Genomic DNA, 13,397 nt, shown 5'->3' with positions numbered 1-13,397 from the left:
TCTGGGAATTTCTCCCCTATGAGCCAAATTATACCAAAATTTACAGGACAAGATGTACGTTTGCACGGCCGCCATTTAGGAGAACTGTTCACCAGAAGGGACGTCCTGCAGCATGGACATATTATTGCTGAATACTAGAGAAGCCAAGCTATGTATTCTTTATGATGTGTCCCTTTAAATAGACTGACCCTGGACCACCAACCACAGGCTGTTCTCCACTGCCCCAACATTTTTCCAAACAATATAAACTTATAATCATCAGTTGACTCAATGGGTCAATATTTTTGGAATATGAGAATTGAGTTGAAGGTAGAATCCATTATGTACAAAGTCGGTGAATTAATGACTGTTTCTGTTCTCCATTTGCGTATATCGCTGAGCGGCACGTCAAAACACACACATAATGAGATGAATTGCAGTACAAGATTGGTTCTCAACGTTCTCTGATAAAACACCTTTCATTTGTTGAGTGCTTCTGTTTTTTGTCAGCCGCAAAATACGCTTCTGTTGTACATTTCTGTTAAGGCTCACGAATTGCAGAACAACCAGTACGGAAAACAAAGCAACAGTTCATGAAATTAGGAAGTAAATGTAATTAGCAGTTGTCAGTGTATCGAACTGCAATAGGTCACTGATGATAAATACAGTTCGTGTATAAACACAGTTTGTGGCCAGAGGAGTCTAGCTATAGCAAAACTACGAATCATAAAAAGCTGTACTCAAATTCCAGATACCTCTTCAGCTCTTGATTAAACAAACAGTTTATTAGTAAAAAAAAAAATACTTAAGAAAAGGCACAGGTCGCTCAAAACCTACATGTAGTCAAACTGGGATGTTTAAGAAGCCAAAAAACCCTAATAAAGGCAAAAAGTAATAGCCATGTAATAGGGAAAAACTGCTGCCTGACACTGGTCACTGAAGTCCACCTATATACTTCCATGTTTTTTCAGAGATAGATTTACCCCATACTTTCTTTTTTAATGTATAGTGGGATATTTTGTTTTGTTGGCCCAAGTGCATGACTTTACATTTATCAACATTCGGCTTCTTTTCTGTTTTTCAGCTGAAGCCTTCAGCTTCCCCAACTCCCTCTGTAATAGTAAAATGACCTCATGTGAGTTTATTTGCTTATAGAAATTAGTATCCTCTGCAAATATTGAAATAGCACAATATCTGCCACTAGAAATAATTATACACATTGGATAGAAGAGGGCCCAATACTGACTCCTGGAGTACCCTATTAACTGTATGTCAGTTGGAGTATTTCCCATTAATATCCAAAGATTGAACCTTTTGTCAACTTAAGCCTGCTTTACACGCTAAAATTAATTGTGCGATCGCATTTGCGATTGCACCTGCCTCCATCGTTTGTGTGGCACAGGCAATTTCTTGCCCGTGTCGCACAATGTTGTAACCCCCCCGTCACACATACTTACCTTCCAAACGACTCACTGTGGGCAGTGAACATCCACTTCCTGAAGGGGGAGGGACATTCAGCGTCACAGCGGCCGGCCAATAGAAGCGGGGGGGCGGAGATGAGCGGGACGTAAACATCCCGCCCACCTCCTTCCTTCCGCATTGGCGGCAGCCGCAGGTAAGCTGCAGTTCAGCATTCCCGGGGTGTCACACAGAGCGATGTGTGCTGCCTCTGGAACATTGGAAAACTGGACGTACGATTTTTAGAAAAAGAGCGACGTGTCAACGATGAACGAGAAGGTGAGTATTTCTACTCGTTCATAGCTGTCACACGCTACGATATCACTAACGATGCCGGATGTGCGTCACTTACGACGTAACCCCGCCGACATCTCGTTAGATATATCGTAGCGTGTAAAGCCCGCTTAATTCACACTTACAGTCCTGAGAAAAATTGAGTAAACAATTATTAAATTTTATGGTTTTTAATATCAATTTTAGATATCAATTTATCTGTTTTCTGTACAACTTTCTGTCTCTCATGTTGATTTCTAGGAATTGTGGCCCACTCTTCATGGTCGAGTCGATGACTGCAAGGTGGTTGGTCCTGTTCCTGGAAAACAAGCTGAAATCAACATCTCATGCTTTATATTTGGAATGAAGTGTTTGTGCTGAAATGCTGTGTTTTGATTTTTGTACATGTGACTATGGTATGGTTAAACAATTCAACTTTGGTCTTATGTGTCCTAAGGAGATTGTCCAGACATCTTGGGGCTTCTTCAGATGCAACTTTATAAGCTTTAGTTATGCGGTCATGTTCTTTTCAGTAAGATGAGGCTTTCTCCTGGCAACCTTACCAATCAAGCCACTTGGTCAGTCTTTTTCTAATTGTACTGCCAGAACATTTACATGCTAATTGAGGCCTTTAGAGTCTGAGCTGTAACACTTGGAATTTTTTTGAAATTTTGTCTGAGCATTACATGGTCTAAACTTGGGGTGAATTTGCTCGACGTACTCTCCTGAGAAGATTAACTGTCTTGAATTTTTTACATTTGTGAATAATCTTTCTCACTGTAGAAATCGTGACCTCCAAATTATTTATAAATGACCTTATAACCCTTCCTAGATTGATTAACAACATTTTAAACGCTAAAATCATTGCTGATATGTTTCCTCCTTGACATTTTGTTAACACAGTGGAATACTCCAGACCAGCACACTTCCCAAACTTCTGCTTTTATAAAGGTGGTGACACTTGAACAATTAATCAAGGGTACTTGATTAGCACTACCAGGCTTTTTTCTCGTGACTCGATTTTCTATACGATACTATCCTGAGCTATCCAAAAGACAAAAAGCATATCCATCTACATCAGCATAGGTTTGTGAAGGCTCATCAGGCCAAGTCTAGACTGAATAAGGGTGAATCGTACAGTATCTTGGTTTATGGGGAAAGTAAAAGGTTTATACATAAAAAGAGATTGTGGGAACTGGGAAAACTATGGCTAAATAACTGATCTATTAACTTTTATTCTATCTTCAAAGCAGAAGGAGAAAAGGAGTTAATGCCGCGCAATCCGCCAGAAGAAGATATTAAAATATTGATTGAGTAATAACCTCTTCCTCAGGACCAGAATATCTACAATACATTGTTGATATTCTGGTCCTGAGGAAGAGGTTTCATACCTCGAAACGCGTGGAATAAAAGCGTTATTAATCAATCAACATTTCCTCATCTCTTTCTGGCGGATTGTGCGGCATTAACTCCTTTTCTCCTCCTACTTTGAAGATTTATCCACGTGGAGCCGCAGCAGCCGCCATTATCTCATGCTATCTGGGGTGGTTGTGACCCTTCACAACCTCATTTGGTGAGAGTATAACATTATAAATTACTCATTTAATTATCTTGTAAGACCCTATCAGCGCTTCTGTTTTCTAGCTTTCTAACTTTTATTCTATGGGACAGTATTCTCACAGCAATGCTCAATTTATATATTTTTTTAGGTTTTACTACTGTTAAATAATAAAAAAAAATTACAATAAAAAAAAACCTGTGAATGGGGTATATGGAAGCAGAAGTGAGTGTACATGTGTTGACTCTTTCCTAATAGAAATAAGGACCCTGATCCACTAGCCTCTGGTTTGTGGACAGATCAGAGGTCAAATTCGCATCAGACGGTTATGGGATATGTATGTGGTATACCATATAGTACTGACCAAAAAAAGCAAGGATTTCTTCTCATTTCACAGGTTCTAAACAATGGATTTTGCTGACATTTAGGCATTTTCATTGTTTTTATGCCCCTATGTGTCGTTTTTTTCTCTTTGTGCCCTGGTGGTGGTTGTTAAAGGGAACCTGTCATCAGAAATTTAGCTATAAAGCTAAAAGTTCCCCCCTCTGCAGCTCCTGGGCTGCATTCTAGGAAGCTTCCTATAGATTTTGTGTCACCTTTTATCCCAAAATAAACACTTTATAAACTGGTACCTTTTCGTATGTAAATTTCTTAATTTTCCATGTGGGCGGGCTGTCTGATGTACGTTGCTGTTCCTCCATCATATTGACGCCGCCCCCGAACGCTGAATTTGAAAGTTCAGGACACCGCCCCTGGGTGCCCGTGGTCCAGCGCATGCGCTGTTCCACTGTAGCGGTGCCGTGCACTGTGTGCACGTGCGACCGCTGTGACGCTTTGCGCGGGCACGAGGTTATGGGCGGCGCTGTTAGTGTCATCAGTAAGTGCCGCCCATAACCTCGTGACCGCACTTTCCCCTATTCCTCCAGCGTTATGCGCAAGCGCTGGAGGAATGATGCCCGGACGTCCCCTCCTTCCCATCATGCTCAGCACGAGGTCACGAGGTTATGGGCGGCACTTACTGATGACACTAACAGCGCCGCCCATAACCTCGTGCCCGCGCAAAGCGTCACAGCGGTCGCACGTGCACACAGTGCACGGCACCGCTACAGTGGAACAGCGCATGCGCTGGACCACGGGCACCCAGGGGCGGTGTCCTGAACTTTCAAATTCAGCGTTCGGGGGCGGCGTCAATATGATGGAGGAACAGCAACGTACATCAGGCAGCCCGCCCACATGGAAAATTAAGAAATTTACATACGAAAAGGTACCAGTTTATAAAGTGTTTATTTTGGGATAAAAGGTGACACAAAATCTATAGGAAGCTTCCTAGAATGCAGCCCAGGAGCTGCAGAGGGGGGAACTTTTAGCTTTATAGCTAAATTTCTGATGACAGGTTCCCTTTAAGCACCTCTGCCCCTGTAATGTATGCTGGAATTTCTTCCCAGGAGGGTGGTCTGTAACCCGGCACACGTCATGAAATACAGACATTTCTAGCATGTTCCAACTCCTGATCTGTATGAGGAAATGATTCCACCTTGTACTTGAATGGATATCCAGACATCTTGAACAATAAAGAGAATTGGATATACTGTCTGTAGACACAGTGAATGTACATAACAGTACGAATGACTGATCATAGAGAACAACATCAGCACCAAATTTACAGTGTCTGGCACTCCGTTTATAAATTGTGTTATTTCTTTATATGGATTTCCTGAACCTTGCAAAAAAAAAAAAATTTGATATATACAGCCTTGTGCAAACGTTTTAGGCAGGTGTGGAAAAACTTCTACAGAATAAAGGCTGCTTTACACGCAGCAACATCGCTAGTGATGTCGCTCGTGAAAGTGTGACGCCCTGGACTAGTCAGGTCGTTTCAGGTAGTTCCATGCACACACACACCTCCTCCCCTTAGAAAGGTGACAGCAGCCAACCTACAAACCCTTGTCACCACCCTCCGGGTTTGATGTCCACACCAGAGGGGCGGAGCCAGGCGGTAGGCTCCACCCACCGAAGAGTTCACAGGCCCAGAGGCGGGAAAACAGTGGAGTGGAGAGTTGAGTCTTGACAGAGAGTGAGGAGAGTCAAGTTCAAGGGCAGACCTGTGCTCAGGCCTGCCAAAGACTACACTAGGTGTCTGGGTTGGAGCCCAGGCACCTTTGGCAAAGAGGCAGATGGTGGTGGCCGCCTGCAGGAGCTGGGATTACAGCCGGTGGAACCGTAGGGACCGGGGTTGGGCGGTGGGCCTCCGGTACCAAACCGGGGAACCGATTGGAAACTGGAGCACCAGGAGGGGTACTCAGAACCAGTACGAGGCCCAGAAACAACTAGGCTAAGTCGAATCAACTGATTGAGGACTGGACTTTAGGACCTTTCCCACACAAGACCCAACTGAAGACAACAGCCCAACTATTAGGGTAAAGCCACCGCCAAGGCATAGAGACCCAAGGGGCCAGCGTCTGCGGGCAAACAGGGCTCTCCCGACACACAGCAAGCCGGGGAGCGGACTACCGTTGCTTAGGCATAGGAGTCATAACGTCTACACTAAAGAGGTGCAGGAGAAAGGCGGAAACCACCAACCTGTTAAGGGGAAGCTGCAGCTGGCTGCGGGCACCGTTCATCATCCCATTTGGTTTACCAGAGACTCCAGTGTGTTGTATCATGGTGAGTACACCAGTGCCTTCGGGCCGCGCACCGCGCCGCACTGCACCAGCCCCCAGCACGCATCCATCCCCTCGCCTCAGCACCTCCCTCGGGCCCCCGGGACCATCATCCCCCTACCCACGGAGGGGTCAACACCAAGGGTACACTTGCACACAGTCTTTGAAGGAATTCAGCTGGAAAGTTATCCCAAGGATCTTGGGGAACGAACCACAGATCTTTTATGTTTGGAGCTTGTGCAAATCCTTCTGTCTCTTCATGTAATGCCAGACAGACTCGATGATCTTGAGGTCAGGGCTATTGACTGGAAGATAGAACCAAAACGACCACTCTTATAGGGGTTCTTTTATGTATTTGGTCTACCAGATGGTTTAGTCTTAATTACTCCCCAGGCTTGATTGGGTGTGGTAAAATGCGGCACACTCTAGAATTCTAAAGGCCCTGTTACACGCAACGACATTGCACCATTTTTTCACAGATGCTCCATTTTGATCGCCTAATATTGTATTTTACGCAAAATTTGCAACAACCAAAAAACCGTAATTTTGGTTTTTTGGAATTTTTTTGCCGCTACGCCGTTTACTGATCGGGTTAATTGATTTTATAATTTGATAGATTGGGCATTTCTGAACGCGGCGCTATTAAATGTGTGTATGTTTTTAATATTTTTTATTATGGGGCCAATGAGCGGTGATTTTTAATTTTTAGGGGTTTTTTTTGTTTGTTTTTTTTACATTTTTAAAACTTTTTTTTTACCTTTTTATTTTACTAGTCCCCCTAGTTGACTACAAGGATCAGTAGTCTGATTGCTTGTGCATTTCTGTTGATCACAGCTGCACAGCTCTGATCAGCAGAAATGTAGCATTCCTGTTAGAGCCAAGGCTCTGTTGGCTGTAACAGGACCTACATCATGCTAGTGACAGGAGTCATCAGATGACTTGTCGCTTCCATGGCAACCATTGGCTCCCTGTGATTGTGTAATCATAAGCAGAGTATATAGATATATGTATATAATTGATCAATTTGTGGTTTATGTGTTGTATTCTCCAGTTCTTCATTGTAACTTTTAACTTGTGAGATGAGATAATGTTCTTAAAAAATATCCCATCTGAGAGCAGCATAATGTAGAGACAGAGACCCTGATTCCAGTTATGTGTCACTTACTGGGCTGTTTTTTGCAGTTTTAATAAAATCACTGTTTTATCTGCTATCCCCACCCACAACACTGATTAGCAGCTTTCTGTTTACACTGTGCATAGTCAAAATTCTGTCAATCATTGGTGTGGGCTGGGTCACATGGCAGTAAGGGGTGCTTCACACATAGCGAGATCGCTACCGAAATCGCTGCTACAGCACGGTTTTGGTGACGCAACAGTGACCTCATTAGCGATCTCGCTGTGTGTGACACTGAGCAGCGATCTGGCCCCTGCTGCGAGATCGCTGCTCGTTACACACAGCTCTGGTTCGTTTTCTTCAAAGGCGCTCTCCCGCTGTGACACACAGATCGCTGTGTGTGACAGCGAGAGAGCGACGAAATGAAGCGAGGAGGGAGCAGGAGCCGACGTCTGGCAGCTGCGGTAAGCTGTAACCAGGGTAAACATCGGGTAACCAAGGTGGTTACCCGATATTTACCTTAGTTACCAGCCTCCGCAGCTCTCACGCTGCCTGTGCTGCCGGCTCCGGCTCTCTGCACATGTAGCTGCAGTACACATCGGGTTAATTAACCCGATGTGTACTGTAGCTAGGAGAGCAAGGAGCCAGCGCTAAGCAGTGTGCGCGGCTCCCTGCTCTCGCGGTTATGATCGCTGCTTCGGCTGCTGTGTTTGACAGCTAAGCAGCGATTATAACAGCGACGTACAAGGTCGCTGTTACGTCACAGAAAATGGTGACGTAACAGCGACCTCGTTGTCGCTGTCGCTTAGTGTGAACCAGCCCTAAGTTTATCAGTCCTTTAGGAATCATCTCCTACTGATAAAACTGTGATTTTATCAAAACTACAGCAAGCAACCCAGTAAGTGACACATAGCTGGAATCAGAATATCTGTCCCTACATTATGCTGCTCTTTGATCACAAAACAAGAACTTTATAACAGATTCCAAGTAATTTGGGGACATGATATTTTTACGTTAGTAAGCAGAAATCTGGCCACTGTGTACATAGCAGTACCTCATAGTTGCATCATACAAGTCCCTATTTGCACATGGTCTTGACCTTGGTGTATGTTTATTTGTGAGCTCGGCTTTTCAAGTGGTTTCTCAGTGACATCAATCACAGAGTATTTCTCTTCAAGAAGTAACAATAGGTCATCATATAGGAATGTCCTTCCTCAGGCTCCTTTGTGATCAAAGTGAAGTAAGAAGGGATGCAGGTGCGGGACACCCGGGACCGTGTGTGATTATGTCCCATTAAACTAAACGGAGAACAAAGTTACATTCCTGAGGGGATTGTATGTCCTGTAAAGGAAAAAAAAAAAAAGTTGTAAACAATTGTGCAGATGAAAATAAGCATCAGATATTTATTTGAAAATTCTGCTAAATTTGGAAAAAAAATCTAAATCAAATTAGAGACAATATATTGAAAGCAAGTTCTGCAGAACTGTCCACAGTTACCAATAATTCCCTGATTCATCCACCTATAAATACCACTTTATGGTTCAAATACTGCCAATATTAGAGATTATTAAATGGGTTATCCAGGGATTAAAAAAAAAAAAAAAAAAAAATTATATATTTTTTTTATATATTTATATATTATTTAATATATATTTTATATTTTTTATTTATTTCTATATATATATATATATATATATATACACATATATATATATATATATATATATATATAATATATATAATTTTCATTTTTTTTTTTTTTTTAAAGGATTCAAGCTGCCTAAAGGGAAAGTGTCATCATAACATTGCCCTGTTTAAATTAGGTTTTATGACGTGCATGTTTCGGTTTTTTTTGGTTTTTTTTTTCTCTTCCTGAGATCTTGGCTGATTTCTTTTGACTTTCCCATGATGCTACACAATGAAGCAGTGTGTTTCAGGTGTGCATTAAAATACATCCACAGATGTGTCTCTAATTAACTCAGATGTTGCCAATTAACCTATCAGAAGCTTCCAAAGACATGACATCATCATATGGGCTGTCCCATATTGTTTAAAGGCATAGTACTCTTAGTGTATGTAAACTTTTGACTTTGCAGAAAGTAATAAAAAAGCCTTAAAATATTCTTGCTCTCTCGCTCATTATTCTGGCATTGGCAAATATAAATAATTTTGGTTCCTAATTGACCTAAAATGTGAAAAGTTTATTCTGATTTCATGTCAGATAGTGAGAAAAACCTGCAGATGTGTTTTTAAGTTTCAAATATATATATATATATATATATATATATATATATATATATATATATATATATATATATATATATATATATAAAATCTATGTTCTGTATAAAAGGGAAAAGAATAGAGATCTTGCAAGCTTTGCACTGGCGGCTGACTCTTTGCTATGCTCATACTCCATGTTCTTTGCAAAAGACTTCTTAAAAGTCTAATTATCATCATAAACAGGGCTACTATGTAATGTAACACTTCCATATGCAATATATAACAGAAGTTCCACCATTCACAATAGGTGATGTCACAGCTCACCTCCTCCTTCTGAACAATGACTGACAGCAACTCTATATGCAGCAGATAACACTGGATTCACCATTCACAATAGGTGATGTCATAGCTCACCTCCTCCTCTTGAACAATGATTGATAACACCTTTCTATACAGTAGATAACACTGAATCCTCAATTCACAATAGGGGCATCACAGCTCACCTTCTCCTTCCGAACAATCACTGATAGCATCTCTACATATAGTAGATAACACAAAATCCATCATTCACAATAGTTTGTCACAGCTCACTTCTTCCCCCTCTTGTACAATGATCGATAACATCTCTATATACAGTCGATGACACAGAATCCACTATTGATAATAGGTGATGTCACAGCTCACCTCCTCCACCTCCCGCTCATTAAATGCTTCAGTACAATCGGATAGGGTCTAAGTCAATCTATTGCTAATGTACATGTAGATTTCCTAAAAGGGCAGAAAGTGTAAGGCTGGCGTCACACGGTACGATCTATCGTGCGATGGCATGAGCGATTGTACCCACCCCCGTCGTTTGTGCGTAATGGGCAATTAGTTGCCCGTGGCGCACAAAGTTGTTAGCCCCCTGCCACACGCACTTACCTCCCAGATGACCTCGCTGTGGGCGGCGAACATCCTCTTCCTGAAGGGGGAGGGACGTTCGGCGTCATAGCGACGTCACACAGCGGCCGGCCAATAGAAGCGGAGGGGCGGAGATGAGCGGGACGTAACATCCCGCCCACCTCCTTCCTTCCGCATTGCCGGTGGGACGCAGGTAAGCTGTGTTCGTCATTCCCGGGGTGTCACACGGAGTGATGTGTGCTGTCTCGAGAACGACGAACAACCGGAGCACAGAAGGAGAAACGACATTTTGAAAATGAGCGACGTGTCAACGAGCAACGATAAGGTGAGTATTTTTGCTCGTTCACAGTCGTTCGTAGCTGTCACACGCTACAATATGTCATACGATGCCGGATGTGCATCACAGAATCCGTGACCCCGCCGACATATCGTTAGATATAACGTAGCGTGTGACGCCGCCCTAAGTCTAGACCACCCCCAGTATCCAGTGTGAAAATTAGCACATATATGTACTAAAAACAGATTTAAATAGCAGCTCAATTTCTGACACATGCCCTTTAAAAAAATAATCGAACTGACGCTCCTCAATCACTCCCATTCTGACGCTTACTCGGTTTATGCAGGTCTCTAATATTTGGGACCATCTCGATAGATCAGAATGGCCAGTATGTTCTCACCCAGCCAATTACTGGCCGCAGCTCCTGACAGTGATTGACTGAGGGGGGATTTCTTGTCATTTCCAATGTGTCAAGGTGCAATAAAGAAGTCGAGACCAATGGGGAGAAACTTCTAAAAGTAATCTTTGAGGAATTGGTAAGTATTACTTTTTCCTTTTTTTTTTACCAGTCTGAGACTTTATAAAAAAAAACATTTTATTCCATGGAAAACCCCTTGTTACGTCACCACCGGAGACCGCTCCAGTGACTTCTGCTCCGATCACCAGGTGACGCCGTGTTCCTGCCTTGGATGGTGCTGGTGATGGGAGAGGAGTCAATGCCAGCGGCACCGGTAGGCGCAGGCTCCAATCATCCACTGGGCTGGGTTATCTTGGGATCTGCAGTACCACTGGCTGACTGTGGGTGGCGTGTGTCTTCCAGCTGAAGTTGCCAGCGTTTAGCTACAGCCAATGGGAAGACACCACACCCTTCTTAGTTCCCCTCCTGTCTGCTGACCTCTGCCAGAGATAGTTCTGATTTCCTGGCTCCTGATCCGCCCTATTCTGTTTTGTGATTCCTGTGTGCTGACTTCTGCGTGTTTTCTGACTACCCTTCTGCCTGCTGTTTTAGTACCTCGCTGCCCGATCCGAATTTGACCTCTGCTCCGTTTTCTGATTACGTCCTTGCCTGCCGATTCTGTCCCTGTTCTGCTATTCCTGGTTTGACCCTGCCTGACGACTACTCTCATCAGACTGCAGCCTTTCACAGGTAGTGATCTCCAGGGCCCTGTCTAATTCCAAATCCCTGTATAGGGGTTAAAGGGTTTCAGGGTTCTGGGGGTCCTGCTTGGTGAGTGGCTTCCCTCTAGCCTGTCCATTACATCCCATCTGAGTCTGTTGATCCAGGCAGGCGTTACACCCCTTTAATAATGGTAAAACTATGGCAATGGTACTGTTACTGTGGTTGGCTCAGCTCCTCGGCACTCCAGCACTAGTCCCATACAAGTGGCTATTGGATATTTTGGTAAAAAATAGTTATAAGCTGAAGTTTTCACAATTATAATAGTTTTCAACCCCTGCTGAAAAAGTATTTGATGCCCACAGAGCGAGTCCATGAGTTTATACATCCCCTACTGTGCCAGTAACATTCCATTCTCCACTGTAAGACTAATGGAGATTACGGCATTATTTGCATATTATGGATTGGATGACGGCCACGGCTCAGTGGTATCCATCCAATCAATATGATCGTTATACTGCCGGCTGTTGATTACTCCTGTCAAATAGTTACATAAATGATCAACTTCACGCTTGACATTTCCTCTAGTCTATCACTTTGGTATTTCTATCTGTTTCCTGCAAGGTTTTATATACTTGGGAATTGGGATGACTGAATCAATTTATGCAAATTAAATTTGGACTGTCTTTCAGAAAATTCTCAGGTCTTGGCAAATTCGAAAAATTTGCGATTCAGTTTGTGCAAATAGCCAAAAATTTGCCTGACACAATCTTCAGCAATGTGTAAAATGGTATCAGCCACTGCAGGTGTGACGGCCCTGACTCTATCAGGGTGTCACAGGAAACTGCACCCCTGTCTCTCATGGTGCAGAACCCACCCTCCATGGTTCTGGGATCCTAACCACTGGTATTGCTTCCATCAGCACTCAAATCCTAACCACACCTCACACCACACCCTGTCAGGCACACCAGTGGGTGGTCTAGCTGGAATAGGGCCACCCGCCTAGGGGTCAGGCAGACTGGTGGGAGGGAGGAAGTCGGTTCAGTAGTAGCCCTCAAAGAGTGAGGAGCTGAGGGAGTTGGAGCTCCCTGTGTGACCTTGGTTGGGTCGCAGACAGTGATCTGGGAGCAGAGGAGTCGGAGACCCGGTCGCAGGGTATTGGAGGAGGTGTAGCAAACTTAGTTTTGGAGAACGTTCGGCACTAGAAGTTCAGTAACTGGACCAGTACCGAGCACGGCGGGGTACTGGACCCTACATCAGGGAGTAGCTTCACGCAACCTGATAATTAACCTGTGGAGGATAGTCTCTTTATGAACTTTCCCCAAGAGCTCAGAGATCGAAGGCATCAACACAACGAGGGGGATATGGCTTTTGAGCTTATGCGACCCACTGAGATCCCAAGTGTCAGCCATTGAGAGCACAGCTCCACTATATCACTATAGGGAGCGGGACCCTGACAGCTTCAGGCCGAAGGGTCACTCAGAAGCATCTACACAATTGTGCATGGAGGCAGGCTCCGGACCACTAAGCAATGCCAGTGGGGACGGACACCTGGACGGACTCCCAAGAGTGGCAGCGGCACCCAGAGACTTGGTTTATTTCTGTGTCAGAGTCTGCTTATCGGCCGCACTAACAACTGCACCGCCTGAGTACACTTGCCTCCCCGGGTCCTGACCTGCTTAAATCGCCTCCACCATACCGTTCACCATCCCTCCAGAGCCCCAGGACCTACCCTACCCGTGGGGGCACCACCATCTCGCTGTCCCGCTCCATCCACCCCGGGTACGCCCATCGGCAGTGGCAGTACTCCTTTCCCGCACACCATGGGTGGCGCCACA

This window comes from Anomaloglossus baeobatrachus, chromosome 3 (assembly GCF_048569485.1).
Source record: "Anomaloglossus baeobatrachus isolate aAnoBae1 chromosome 3, aAnoBae1.hap1, whole genome shotgun sequence".
Classification (NCBI taxonomy): Eukaryota; Metazoa; Chordata; class Amphibia; order Anura; family Aromobatidae; genus Anomaloglossus; species Anomaloglossus baeobatrachus.
Note: the sequence above shows the minus strand (reverse complement) of the source record.